The sequence below is a fragment of the Bufo gargarizans genome, unplaced genomic scaffold (assembly GCF_014858855.1).
Source record: "Bufo gargarizans isolate SCDJY-AF-19 unplaced genomic scaffold, ASM1485885v1 fragScaff_scaffold_96_pilon:::fragment_2:::debris, whole genome shotgun sequence".
In the NCBI taxonomy this organism is placed as follows: domain Eukaryota; kingdom Metazoa; phylum Chordata; class Amphibia; order Anura; family Bufonidae; genus Bufo; species Bufo gargarizans.
This window is the reverse complement of record NW_025334192.1, coordinates 677535-691193: the sequence shown is the minus strand read 5'-3', so window position 1 is coordinate 691193 and position 13659 is coordinate 677535.

Sequence of the window (13659 nt, the reverse complement as noted above, 5' to 3'; positions counted from 1 at the left end):
AGACACCACCAGCATAGTCAAAGTCTCTTAAATGGACTGGCGGACGTCCCCTGGTCATCCGGGTGGATCTTCTCAACACAGGGGTTTCCTCTTCCCTTAGCACCGAGGTAGAAGAGAGAGGAGCAACAGGAGGATCTCCATCCGTGAGACCTTGGTCAGGAACAACGGGAACAACAGGAACCACTAGAGGGGGAACTGGATCCGGGGCATCCTGAACCGGCTCTTCTGGAAGTAAAGGTACAGTAGGTGCCGGAGCGGGCACCAACAAGTTCAACCATGGTGTCAGAAGCCAATGCATGGGATCAGCGTCATACCTTAGATTTCGGACAGCCTGCATAGGATCCTCGGGCTGTATCGATGACTCTGACACAGGGGGTTCGGATATAGAACTCTCGGCACTGGGTCCTGGTGTCAGGCAGAGCTTTAACCGGTTTCGGTGTACAATTTGGGATCCCCTGCCCTCCCGGGTGATCTCATAAGTGTGAGTTCCAACATTTGGGATTGCAGTGACAACATAAGGACTTTGCTCCCATTTACTGTCCAGTTTACTGGTACGGCGGTTATTTTTTAACCATACCACAGCCCCTATCTTCAGGGGTTCTGCATGGGCTGCTTGGTCATAGTCTCTCTGCTGCCGGTCTCTAGCATAGTCCATACGTTCCTGAACAATAGCTTGGGCTGTATTCAATCGCCTTTGGTGTTCAGCAACCCAGTCGGTATTAGGGAATGGGTTGATGCAATCAGGTACGAGTACATCCAAGGAGTGGTCAGCAGGCAATAATCCTTGGCGCCCAAACATCAAATAAAAGGGGGTATACCCGGTGGAACAGTGTATGGTATGATTGTACGTGAACATGAGCTGTGGCAACAGATTAGGCCAATCTCCCCTGGTTTCAGGAGGCACGGTCCTCAGCATCTCTATCAAGGTCTGATTCATTTTTTCACATAATCCATTACCTTGCGGATGGTAGGCCGTCGTCCGGATCTTCTTACAGTTGTGCAGGCGGCACAGTTCATGGAACAGATGGGACTCAAAAGCAGGACCTTGATCGGTGAGGATCTTTTCTGGACAACCGTAGGGCAGGAGGAAGTGTTTCCAGAACAGTTCGGCTGTAGTCTTGGCCGTCTGGTCTCTCACAGGCACCGCTACAACAAACTTAGTGAAATGGTCAATAATAGTCATAGCGTACACATACCCTGAGCGACCAGGCTCCAGTTTCACATGGTCGATGGCGACAAGTTCAAGAGGACGAGTACTTACAATGGGTCTCAGTGGTGCCCTCTGATCATGGTGTTCACCTCGTTTCAAGGCACAGGCTACACACTCCCGACACCACTTCTCCATGTCTTCTCTCATGCCCACCCAGTAAAACCGCTGGCGGATATTTGCCTCAGTCTTTTGGACCCCAAAGTGTCCACACAGAAGTGGTACATCTCCAACACCATACCTGCATCTCGTCGGGGTATGAGAATTTGATGCACTCTTTCGTTGGACACTGGGTCTAGGCTTCGCCGTAGCAACAGGCCCTTTTGTATGAAGAGTTGATGGCGCTGTCTCCACAGTTTGATGAGCTCAGGATCTGTACTCTTACGCCGAATCCTCTCAGGGGCTCTGCCACTGGTAATGAAGTCCAACAATTCACCCAGCACTCTACTTTCAGACTGTAGTTTCACCCACCTTTCTTCTTTGAGTTCCGGCCTACTGGAGGGTGAAGGAACTGCAGCTCTGTTACTGGTAGCCCGAGCCTGATCCTGTTGAGCAAATTTATGGTAGAAGGCCGGCATTTCTACATCTTCCCAAGCATCTCGCACATCATCAGGAGCTGTCTCTGTGGGAAGTCTGGATAAAGCATCAGCATTGTCATTAGTACGTCCAGCGCGATATTTTACAGAGAAATCATAGTTGGCGAGACGAGAGGCCCATCTTTGCTCCAAAGCCCCCAATTTAGCTGTATTTAGGTGTGCCAGAGGGTTATTATCAGTGAATGCAATGAATGGGGTAGCGGCTAGGTAATCTTTGAATTTTTCCGTCACTGCCCACACTAGTGCCAGGAATTCTAGTTTGAAGGAACTATAATTCTGGTCATTTTTCTCAGCTCCTTTCAGGGAGCGGCTTGCATAAGCTATCACTCTTTCTTTTCCCTCTTGAATCTGGGCTAACACAGCCCCCAGGCCCCGCTTGCTAGCATCAGTATACAGATGGAAGGGCTTGCTGTAGTCGGGATAACCTAACACGGGAGGCTCGGTCAGTTTCTTTTTTAACAACTGGAACGCGATCTCTCTCTCTTCATTCCACTCAATGAGCACTGGAGTTCTAGGACTTTTCTTGGGCTGCCCCCTCAAGAGTTCCTGGATAGGATCGGCTATTTGAGCAAAATGGGGGATGAAACGTCTATAGTAGCCGGCAAAACCAAGGAAACCCCTCACCTCTTTGACGGTAGTGGGTACCGGCCAGTTACGGACAGCCGCTAACTTATCAGGGTCAGGTTGTACGCCCTCTCCGCTTACCACATGCCCCAGGTATTTTACCGCAGGTTTGAGCAAGTGGCATTTAGATGGCTTTACCTTCAGGCCATATTTGACAAGGATTTCAAAGACCTCTGCTAAGTGTTTCAGGTGGTCTTCATATGTTTTTGAGTACACAATGACGTCATCTAGATACAGCAGCACTGTTTCGAAGTTTTTGTGACCCAAACACCGCTCCATTAGTCTCTGGAAAGTTCCTGGGGCATTACATAACCCGAACGGCATACAATTAAATTCAAACAGGCCCATGGGAGTGGTGAAAGCAGTCTTTTCCCTATCTGCCGGGGCCATGGGTACTTGCCAGTAGCCACTGGTCAAGTCCAATGTGGAGAAATAGGCAGCGGAGCCCAGAGCAGTTAGTGACTCTTCAATGCGGGGCAGTGGGTACGCGTCTTTGTGGGTTATTTGGTTAATTTTTCTATAGTCCACGCAGAAACGGATACCACCATCCTTCTTCTTTACAAGGACCAGGGGTGCCGCCCACGGGCTACGACTGTCCCGGATTACATTAGAGTCTTTCATCTCTTGGATCATTTCTTTTACAGTCTGATATGAAGTAGGCGGTAAGGGTCGGTATCTCTCCTTGATAGGAGGATGAGAGCCAGTAGGTATGGTGTGTTGTATGGCACTAACCTCCCCATAATCAGCAGCATGTTTACTGAAGGCCTGGTGGTGCTCTTTGACAAGCCGTAGTATCCCTTCTTGTTGATGTTGGGGGGTAGTCTCGTCCCCGACATGTAGCTCTTCCCACCAGGGTACTTGTGACTGGGGCACCGGCGGACATCCGCTGACTGCAGCTGGCGGCTTTTCTGTCACTGGAAGACGGATGATGTCTTGGAAGAACACCTGAGAAAGCTGGGCAACAGGGTAATGCTTAGTAAGCGCAACAGGATGATCACTCAGGTTAATCAGACGGACAGGTACTTTACCTTGGGAGACGTTCACCAGGCACTTGGCAGCTCTCACATAAGGGTAGTTCTCCATCTGGATTGGTTCCACCAGGGCTGGATAATCTTGGCCTTGGACTCCCAGGACAGCACGACACCATAAGAGAGTTTGGGAATTAGGAGGCAAAGTCACAGGCTTATTATCACGAATCTTGGCAGTACAAATTTCTCCTTTCCCGTTAGCAAACCTCTGCTGGGCACTTAACACAGTGATAGTCTTTTGAATCACCCTCTTGGATGCAGAGGAAGCGGTGGGCAGAGTCTGATGTAATACAGCAAGTATTTCAGCATAACAGTTTTTGAAGACATTGGTGCCTAGAATGACAGGATGTCCTCCTCTGTCGCCGGCCTGTACTACTATCACCCCCTGTTGAGGCAAGGTTACTTCTCCCACCTGCAGGGTGGGTTCCCAGTATCCATGGATCTTTACCGGTTTGCCATTGCTGGCGATAATCTCTACCCAGGATTCAGGCGGCTGGGTCAATTGGTTGGTGTCCCAGAATCTTTCAAAGGCGGGCAGCTGAATGGTAGTGACCTGAGACCCAGTATCTAATAGGGCTTCAAAGGGGACCCCGTTAATCTCCACATTGATTTTAGGATGGGATCCTACATACCCTGGCATCCAATTTGGATCTTTTGGACCTAGTGTTCTACCTCCCGAGGGGTGGTCCTCAGCCTCAGGGGTTGCCCGTTTAACTGCCAGCAAGTGGATTCTGTGTGTCCCATCTTTTTGCAGTATGTACACACGGGCCGCTGGCGACCCCTATTGCGCCTCCCAGGATCCCGGGGGTGAGTCTCTTGGTATGGAGGTGGGAACGGCTTAGGAGGTGACAGGAACTCTTCTTCTGACATCATAGGTTTTTCCCATTCCTCCATTTTTCTGCACACTCTCTCTAGGCTTTTAGTGAGGTGATTTACTTGCTCTGTCAGCATGGCGATAGTATCGGTAGCTGTAGCTTGAACAGCTTGACCGGCCTCAGCTCGGTTAATGATACACGGTTTTGACCTGCAGGCTGATAACTCAGGTGGGGTGCTCAACTCTGTAGATACTGCTGACCCCAGAATTTTTATAGCCAGTTCTTTAAAGTCCAGAAAGGTACTGTTAGGGTGTTGGGCGGACAGCATCTTTAATTGGGTCCTTATTTGCTCACTAGCCACTCCGGTAATAAATTGTTCCCTCAGGGTCTGATCCTGGTTATCAGCTTCCTTGGGATCTATCTGAATTACAGCCCCCAAAGCCTCCTGAAGTGATAGGGCATAGTCACGGAGGGACTCACCGGGCTTCTGTTTCTTGCCAAAGAAGTGCATCTTTATCTCTGAGGCAGTCCTCGTTTCAAAAGTGGCCCTGAGGCGGGTGAATATCTGCTCTAGAGTACTCCGTTCCGCAGCAGGCCAGGATAATACCTCTCTGCGGGCAGCCCCCTCCAGTTGCGCTAGCAAGATTTCCATTTGCTGATCGGCATTTATGGGGTACAGTTTGAATAAGGCCAGCAACTTTTCTTTAAAGTCTCTTAGGGTATGGGCCTCTCCGTTATAGCGGGGAAACCATGGGGCCCCAAAATAGTAAGGCATGGTAAAGGGCATCATGCTGGGGGCTATAGGATGATTAGGAGCCGCAAGCTCTCCCGGGTCCGGCCGCTCGGCAACTCCCGGATCTGACATGTTAACTTATTACGAGGTGGCCGCTGGTGACTAAAGGGGCCGGAACAATCCCCTTCCCTCCGGATACAAGTTCTTACCGGTTTCGCCGGGTGTGCGCAGGCCAAATCTCGTGAGACTCCGGACGTCCTGTGTACGCGGTGACGTTGCTGACGCAGGAAAAGCAGGGCCGCGGCGGTGCGATGATGAAGAGGGGCGGGATTCTCTGTGTCTTTGAAGGGATCCGCCCACGGAGGTCCTCAGCAGCGCGGGAAACTTTACTCCAGGCGGCCGGTGGCCATCTTGATCACGATTCCCTGACAGCAAGCAGGGTGTTGCAAAGTCCAATAAATCACAGTCCACAAATACGATTTTCTCTCTGGGGGTAGCGCAACACAGTACAGCGTCTCTGATTCCTCCCAGGCACAATTTCAATCCACCGGCTTGGAAATAAAGGGTACAGTCCTCGCAATACGGTGGTGGAATAGTTAAAGCACACAGTTCACACTTCTCTGCACTGTAGAAGTATGCGGATCCTGTTCGTGACGCCAAAAAGAGCGATGCAGTGTCCCAGGGGGTCAGTAGTGTATGCTGGGCTTTGTAGTGCAGATTGACCACTAACCTGGGATCCACTGTCGTCTTCAATTGGGGCAAATACTGGAACAGGCAGGTATTTAACAGTTCGTGACGCCAGTGTCAATTAAACGGTGACACGCCGTGTATGGTATTGTAGAAGAATGAAGCAAGCATAAGATAGCCAACAAAAACTGGAACTTTTACTGAATATCAGTGAATACAGCTGGTTCTTGGGAGTACAGAATGGCCGGTCTTAGCAAGGCGTTATACAGAGTGTTGATTACAGGAGATGCAGTACAGGCGGCTTGCACACTATTCCTGACTGGTCCTGCTACATGTGACTTTCTCTCCAAGGTCTAATGCCCTTTATCTGGCGTACCCTTGAAGCTGTCCTTATCTAGTACCTCCTCCGTTATCTTGAGTACCTCTTGCTTTATCTGATCGGCCTCTGTGGTATTCTGTGTCTTCAGGCTGTTTAGCTAGGCCCTTCTGACTTCTATGCATACGGACTCAGGAGGGAAACCCTCTCTGCACTGAGTCTGGAAACTTCTAAACTTCCTGAGCTAGGCCCTAGCCTATTTATACTGAACTGGGGGCTCCCTCTGCTGGCTGTGATAAGGATTGCCGGTAACCGGCCTGACTGGCTTAAAGGGAACTACACACTCAAATCTAGCAGTGTCGGGTAGCCTACCCATATGCTGCACGTCAACCTGGCTTCCCTGTTGATTGCTACTCGGGATTTCTCTGACAGCAAAGTCATCGCGTGCGGCGATGTCTCAGTAGTACTCAGGGGCCGCGATCTCAGGCTAAACAGGAAGCTTACCATCCCGGAGTTCCTTTTAGCTTTCAGCCTGTATAGAGACGTAATTTGTTCCGTACGGCCTGATCGCAGGGAAGAGCTAGATCTTTATTTGTTTAGAGTGACCGAATTGGGGTACAAATATGGTGGTAGCTCATTTTACGATTATCACTGCTCCTTTTCAGCTAAAGCCGCGGCGGCCCTCAGTCAATTTCAGTTTCTCACAAACTGGGCTAATATCGACAATATGAGATATTTTGCAGACACTTTGCTGGTCTTAGGGCTCCTGCTTGTTCTCTGTGTCAATCCATCTACAACACAGCAGAATGGTGTCACAAAGCCGCCTCTAATGCCGATATTAGCCCTCCCGCACAGCCGTCTAGGCACCCTGATCCCCTGCATGCCCCTGGTTTAGTCGACAAGTTGGGAGGCCCATTCAATATCTCGGCAGGTCACAGATCTGCAATAATTTTAACTTTTCCTCCTGCAATTATAGCCAGTGTAGGCTGTTACATGTGTGTGTGAATTGTTTTAGAGCCCATCCCAAGTTAGTCTGTACATTAAAAGCGGATAAGTCGTACCTCAGTGTCCGTAACGTTGATTGTCTGCTGCACTTCCTACGCAACCACCATGACCCTAGCTTCGTTCAGTTCCTCATTTCAGGGTTTAGATCAGGTTTCCAAACTGGCCTAGTCGCCTTGCCTGAATCGTCTTATGAGTGCAGGAATTTATTGTCAGCCCCCTAAAAAGGTGGAAGGTCCGTCCCCAGTTATTACTTTCTTAGGTATCGTTCTGGACACAGTAAACATGGTCGCTAAATTACCGGAAAACAAACTGGACAGGATTAGGTTCACCCTCCACAATTTCACACAGACCAGAACCGTTAAAAAAAAAAAAAAAAATTGTAATTACAGTCTCTTTTAGGCATGTTCAATTTTGCCATGCGAGTCATACCCCAAGGTAGGCCGTTCGTGTCACGACTGCTAGCTCTCCTTCCATCAGCTCCCTCCCAAGACAGCCTCGTATGCCTTGACGACCAAATAGTTGCCGACTTAGCCATGTGGGATTGTTTTCTTATAACTGGAATGGTATTTCTTTCCTTATCCCGGTGGTGTCCAATAGTTCCCCTATAGTCTTTTCTTATGCAGCTCCCAGTTCTGGATTCGCAGCCATTTTTGGCACACATTGGCTAGCGGACGTATGGCCTGACGAAGTCAAGATACTGCCAGGGTTTCTTCAGTCTTCAGCTTCCTGTGAGATTTACCCCTTAGTCGCAGCCGCTCATGTGTGGGCTCGCGAGTGGACCGGTCACACAGTGTTGTTCATTTCCGACAATGCAGCAGTTGTGGATATCCTAAATAACGGATTATCTAAATCCCCGCAGGTGTTGCCATTCCTCAGACGGCTAGTGCTTCTTTCATTTCAATACCAGTTTCGTTACACATGCTCACATATATCAGGACAGAAAAATGTCGCAGCTGATGTGCTGTCTAGAGCTAATTTTGGCCTTTTCTCGCAGGTATTTCCCAACGCAGACGCCAGCGGAGCCACAGTCCCTCCGTTCCCTTCACTGGTTTGGACATAAACTCTCACTTAGCTACAGCTCGTTCTCTACTGGCCAAGTCCCTGTCACCCAACACGGCCAGGGCTTATCAAACAGGATGGAGGGCATTTCTTAAATTTCAAGACAAATTTCCCCAAGGCGTCCTCGATTTTACCAACTACATCCTGGCCTTCATTGGTTATTGTCACTCTGAGTTGAATTTGTCGTACTCCACAGTCAAGTCTTACTTAGCCGGTGTACAGCATTTCCGAGCCTCTAGTCAACCGCAAGCTCCCTCACTGTTCTCCATTCACGTAGTCAAGGCTACACTCAGGGGACTTGAGAAATGTAATCCTAACATGCGGCCGGGCCGCCAGGCCATCACCGGGCAAATATTTTGTCAGCTGTCCGAAATGTTAGACCATAGCCCTTTCGGAGCCCAGCAAAGTCAGTTGTTAAGTAGTATTGACAGTTCGTCACCTCAGAGGCCACTGTTGCCTTTCAATGCCGCACACCTCACAAGCTCCCAATTTGTTTCACATGTTCGCTCCCTGATGGCCAACCTAGGCTTAGACCCGGCATCTGTCTCCGGCCACTCCTTTCGGATTGGCGCCGCTTCTGCAGCTTCCAAGAACAGAGTTCCTGCTCACGTCATCAGGAAATTAGGGCGCTGGCACTCCTCCTGTTATTCACGATACATACCTCACCCGAACATTGAAATGTCTCACAGCTGTCAGAATCTTGTACTATAAATGCGGTTCGTAAATAAAGTTTCTGGTGGCTTGCTCTTTTGGCCTCCTTCAGTCATCCCTACGACGTTGCGGTTACGGCACAAATCAAACCGTTTAGTTAACTACTGGTTAGGGTCCCAGTTCAGGGGTAGCCCCGACCACAAGTTTTAAGGCCGATTTATTGGCCTGTATTTGTGGGAGGGGCTATGCCACGCTATTTAGGCTCTGTTCCCCCTCCCCTACATCCTATGTCTGCTCAACACACCCACCCTTCCCACCCTCCTTTTCATCATCTCACCAGGGGATGGCCTCCTTCAGTCATCCCTACGACGTTGCGGTTACGGCACAAATCAAACCGTTTAGTTAACTACTGGTTAGGGTCCCAGTTCAGGGGTAGCCCCGACCACAAATGTCACTTTATGTGGTAATAGCTTTGGAACGCTTTTACTTATCCAAGCCATTCAGAGATTATTTTCTCGTGAAACATTGTACTTCATGATCCAAAAATCCAAAATTTACCAAAAGTTTGAAAAATTAGCAATTTTCAAAATTTCAATTTGTCTGTTTTTTAAACAGAAAATGATACCTCATAAAATATTTATTACTTAACATTCCCCATATGTCTACTTTATGTTGGCATCATTTTGTAAATGTCCTTTTATTTTTTTAGGACGTTAGAAGGCTTAGCATTTTAGAAGCAATTCTTAAAATTTTTAAGAAAATTGCTAAAACCCACTTTTTAAAGACCAGTTCAGGTCTGAAGTCACTTTGTGGGGTTTACATAGTGGATACCCCCATAAATGACCCCATTGTAGAAATTATACACCTCAAGTTACATAAAACTGATTTTGCAAACTTTGTTAACCCTTTAGGTGTTACATTAGAATTAAAGGAAAATGGAGATTAAATTTTTGGGCAGATTTTCCATTTTAATCCATTTTTTTCTTTAACACATCGAGGGTTAACAGCCAAACAAACTCAATATTTATTACCCTGATTCTGCGGTTTACAGAAACACACCACATGTGGTCATAAACTGATGTAAGGGCACACGGCAGGGCACAGTAGAAAAGGAGTGCCACATGATTTTTGGAAGGCAGATTTTTGCTAAACTGGTTTTTAAATGCATGTCCAATTTGAAGCCCCCCTGATGCACGCTTACCTTGGAAACTCCCAAGAAGTGACCCCATTTTGGAAGGGTCACCAGTTTTATTGGTACTATTTTTGGATACATATAGGGAAGGCTGAGTATTCCGCCGCAATTGTGGGAGGGGCGTAAGGTCTTTATATTCCCCACCTACCAGTCACCTGTGCACATGCATTTCCGGTGCAGAGGGGCGTTCCTGAACCGAATCTGCACGCTGCTACGAGCCTCAAGGAGCTGCTTGGGTAAGTATCCCTACTTCATCGCGATACAATCCGGCCTGTAGCCAGCATACGGGTAAGTGCGGCTACACACGCCATGGGCATCTTACCCGCTGTTATGGGCAAGAACTCGCGGTTACACGCATAGCAGTTCGCCCCCTTCAGGACACTGGCCCGGTCCCTGTTTCTGCAGAAAACTTCCTGGCCTCACATTACGTGCCCCCAGGATATTTTTTTGTTTTTGTCCCAGCAGTAGGTTTCACTTTCTGCGGTCACATAAAGTTATTAGCTCCAGGCAGAAATCCCAATCTGGATCACTTACCTGCCCGAGGTCTGCCCCCGATCTGGAGAGAAAGGCAGCAGCCTGTTATCCGGTGGCTGCAGCTGTCCATTAGGAGCTGGGAGGGTTCCCTGGTCTTACCCGGCTCTCTCCTCCGTACGTGACAGACGCCCCATCCCCGCTGTGTACAGCATGAGCTGCCGCCCGCGTCCCCACAACCATAGCACCCTGAGATGGGCGGAGCCTCGTCTCATCATAACGTGTACAGTAGAGGCTTTTATCGCCACCTAGATGTGTCACGGAATACCTCCTCTCATGCGTCATAGATCCCCTATTAAAAAAAAAGGCTTCTATCGCCATCTAGTGGGCGTGTCGCAGAATGCCTCCTCTCATGTGTCATAGATCCCAATAAAAAATAAATAAAAAATCACTTCCAGGCAGTCACGTTCCTGGCTTACGTTGCTCAAGTTTTTAATGTCTAGCCAGGTTCTTTACCAGGCTCATGTTATTAAGTGAATGTCCAGCCGGTTACGTTTCTAGGCTTACGTTTGTTTAAGTTAAAGTCTAGCCTATTATGTTTTCCAGGCTTACGCTTGATTAAGTTTTAATGTCTAGCCAGTCACTTTCCAGGCTTACGTTTGTTAAAATAATTTTCAGCCGGTTACGTTTTCAGGCTTACGATTGTTAAAAAATTAATGTCCAGCCAGTTACGTTTTCCAGGCTCATGTTTGTTAAATCAATTTTCTGCCGGTCACGTTTGCAAGCCTTACGTTTGTTAAAATTAATGTCTAGCTGGTTACATTTTCCAGGCTTACGTTTGTTATATTAATTTTCAGCCGGTTACGTTTCCAGGCTTACATTTGTTAAATTCAATGTCTAGCCGGTTATGTTGTTAAATTAATGTTCAGCCAGTTACGTTTCCGGGCTTATGTTTTTAAAAATGTAATGTCTAGCTGGTTACGTTTTCCAGGCTTTCGTTTGTTTAAATTAATTTTTAGCTGATCACGTTTCCAGGCTTGTTGTTTATGTAAGTGTCTAGCCAGTCACGTTTTCAGGCTCATGTTTTTTGTTATGTAAATTTCTAGCCAGTCACGTTTTCAGGCTCACGTCGCTTAGGTCAAATTTCAAGTTAGTATCCAGCTGGTCACGTTCACATCGCTCACGTTTATTTAAATCACCTCCTTGGCCTGTTTTCATTACTCAGGCCACATTTGTTGTCACGCCTTTCAGGCCCATGCTCATTAAGTTAACTTTCACTGTTACATTTTATGCACCTAGTGCCCTGTCTCAGGTACATTAGTCACTAGGGTAATGCATGTCGGCTCATAGTCCGTGACGCCACTCAGGTCCATTGACCCAATCACCTCCCAGTAAGGTAGGTTGCTGGGCACCTTTGCTAGACTTTTCTCCTGTTCATGACATTGTTTTTCTCCTATTATGTACTTTTCAGGCTACTTCATCATTACCTGTCGTCTGGCACATCCAGACCACATTGGTAGTCTTTCAGGCTTACGGTCATTTAAAAAAAAAAAAAAAAAAAAAAAAACAGGTTTTACTACCTGTTCATACACCGTGCCTTCCCGCTGGCACGTCTCGCCAAATTCACCACCTTTCTACGCTGCCGGCTCCCTGTCCTACGCTGTCAGAATCACGTTTTCAGTTCTTCTATTCACGTTTCAGTGCTTGACATTTCGGGTTCTTTTGCCAATAATCTTTTGGCTTCATTCCACAGTGTAATCATGTCACAACTATCAGAAACAGCAGTTTCACAACACACAAGCAACACATGAGCTGGACGATCCCAAAATTTATCACCGAATTGAATGGAAGAGGAATTTGTCATCCAGCATCCGCCCGGCTTCTGGTTACAGACTCAACCGTTCCAGCAGTTGAGCCAATTCCTATGTCAACAATACAACTTTCTCTGGTGCAGTTGCATTCTGCTATTAACAACATCTCCAGCTCGGTCACTGACATACAAAATAGACTGCTTGCAGTCCAGGTTCCTCCACTTCCCGCTCACTCTCCCCAGGTAGGCTCTCCGGTGCCCGACATAGCCCCGTCACATTTTGTCCCTGACAATATTAAAAGGGACATCCTAGCAGGCAAGGATGTAAACCTTGCATCCATCCTCATCGCCACCCATGACTCGCTAGACTGCAAGACCATCGCCTGCGGCGACGTTTCCATAGTGCTCAAGTCCAAAGATGCCCGTATCAATAAGAAACTCACATTTCCAGAGTTCGTACTGGCGTTCATTCTTTTCAGAGACATCATATGTTCAGCGTAGCCAGGCAGACGGGAAGAATTGGATGCTTATCTATACAGAGTCACGGATCTTGGGCACAAATACGGTGGGCATGCTTTTTACGATTACCATCGTTCCTTCTCCGCAAAAGCTGCCGCCGCACTAACGCAGTTTCAACATGTCACCAATTGGGCCATCATGGACATGGAGCTGTTTTGCAAGCATTTTGCAGGGGTCAAGGCCCCAGCATGCGCCACCTGTCAGTCTATGCTTCATTCATCCGAATGGTGTCCCAACCTGGGTTCCGCCACTCAGGAAAGGTATTTTTCTGGTCCTCCCAGACCGCCTAACTCCATTCCAACGGTAGACAAATTAGGCAGACCCATAGTCTTTCTTGGCAAAACGCAGGTTTGCAATATTTCTAATTTGTAGGTGTGTAACTACAATAAGTGTAGGGCCCTCCACGTCTGCTCGGTCTGTTTCAGGGCTCATCCTCTAACCATCTATCCTCAAAGGTCATCAAGGAATACATGACTAGTCGGGGTCAATGTGGGCCTGTTAACATTCCTCTTACAAGACCATTACGATCTCAATTTCGTACAATTCCTAGCATCTGGGTTCCGGAAAGGTTTTCATACAGGGTTGGTAGCCCTGCCTCAATCAACCTCGGAGGTCCTGAACCTCCTTTCAGCACTCAGAGATCCGGATTCAGTCAATACCCTAATCCAGTCTGAATTAGAAAAGGGCTTTCTTATAGGGCCTTTTTCCATGCCCCCTTTCGATTCTTGGAGGGTCAATCCCATCGGGCTTGTAAGCAAAACATTTTCAAATAAAAAACATACGATCTCTAAGCACCTCATGCTTCTGGTACACCTAGCCTCAACTCCATCATCCCTTCTGAAGAATTCTCTATGCAATACTCTTCCATAGATGAGGCCATTCAGCTTATCATTCAAGTGGGCAAGGTTGCCTGGTTGTCCAAAGCCGACATTGCCGACGCCTTTAA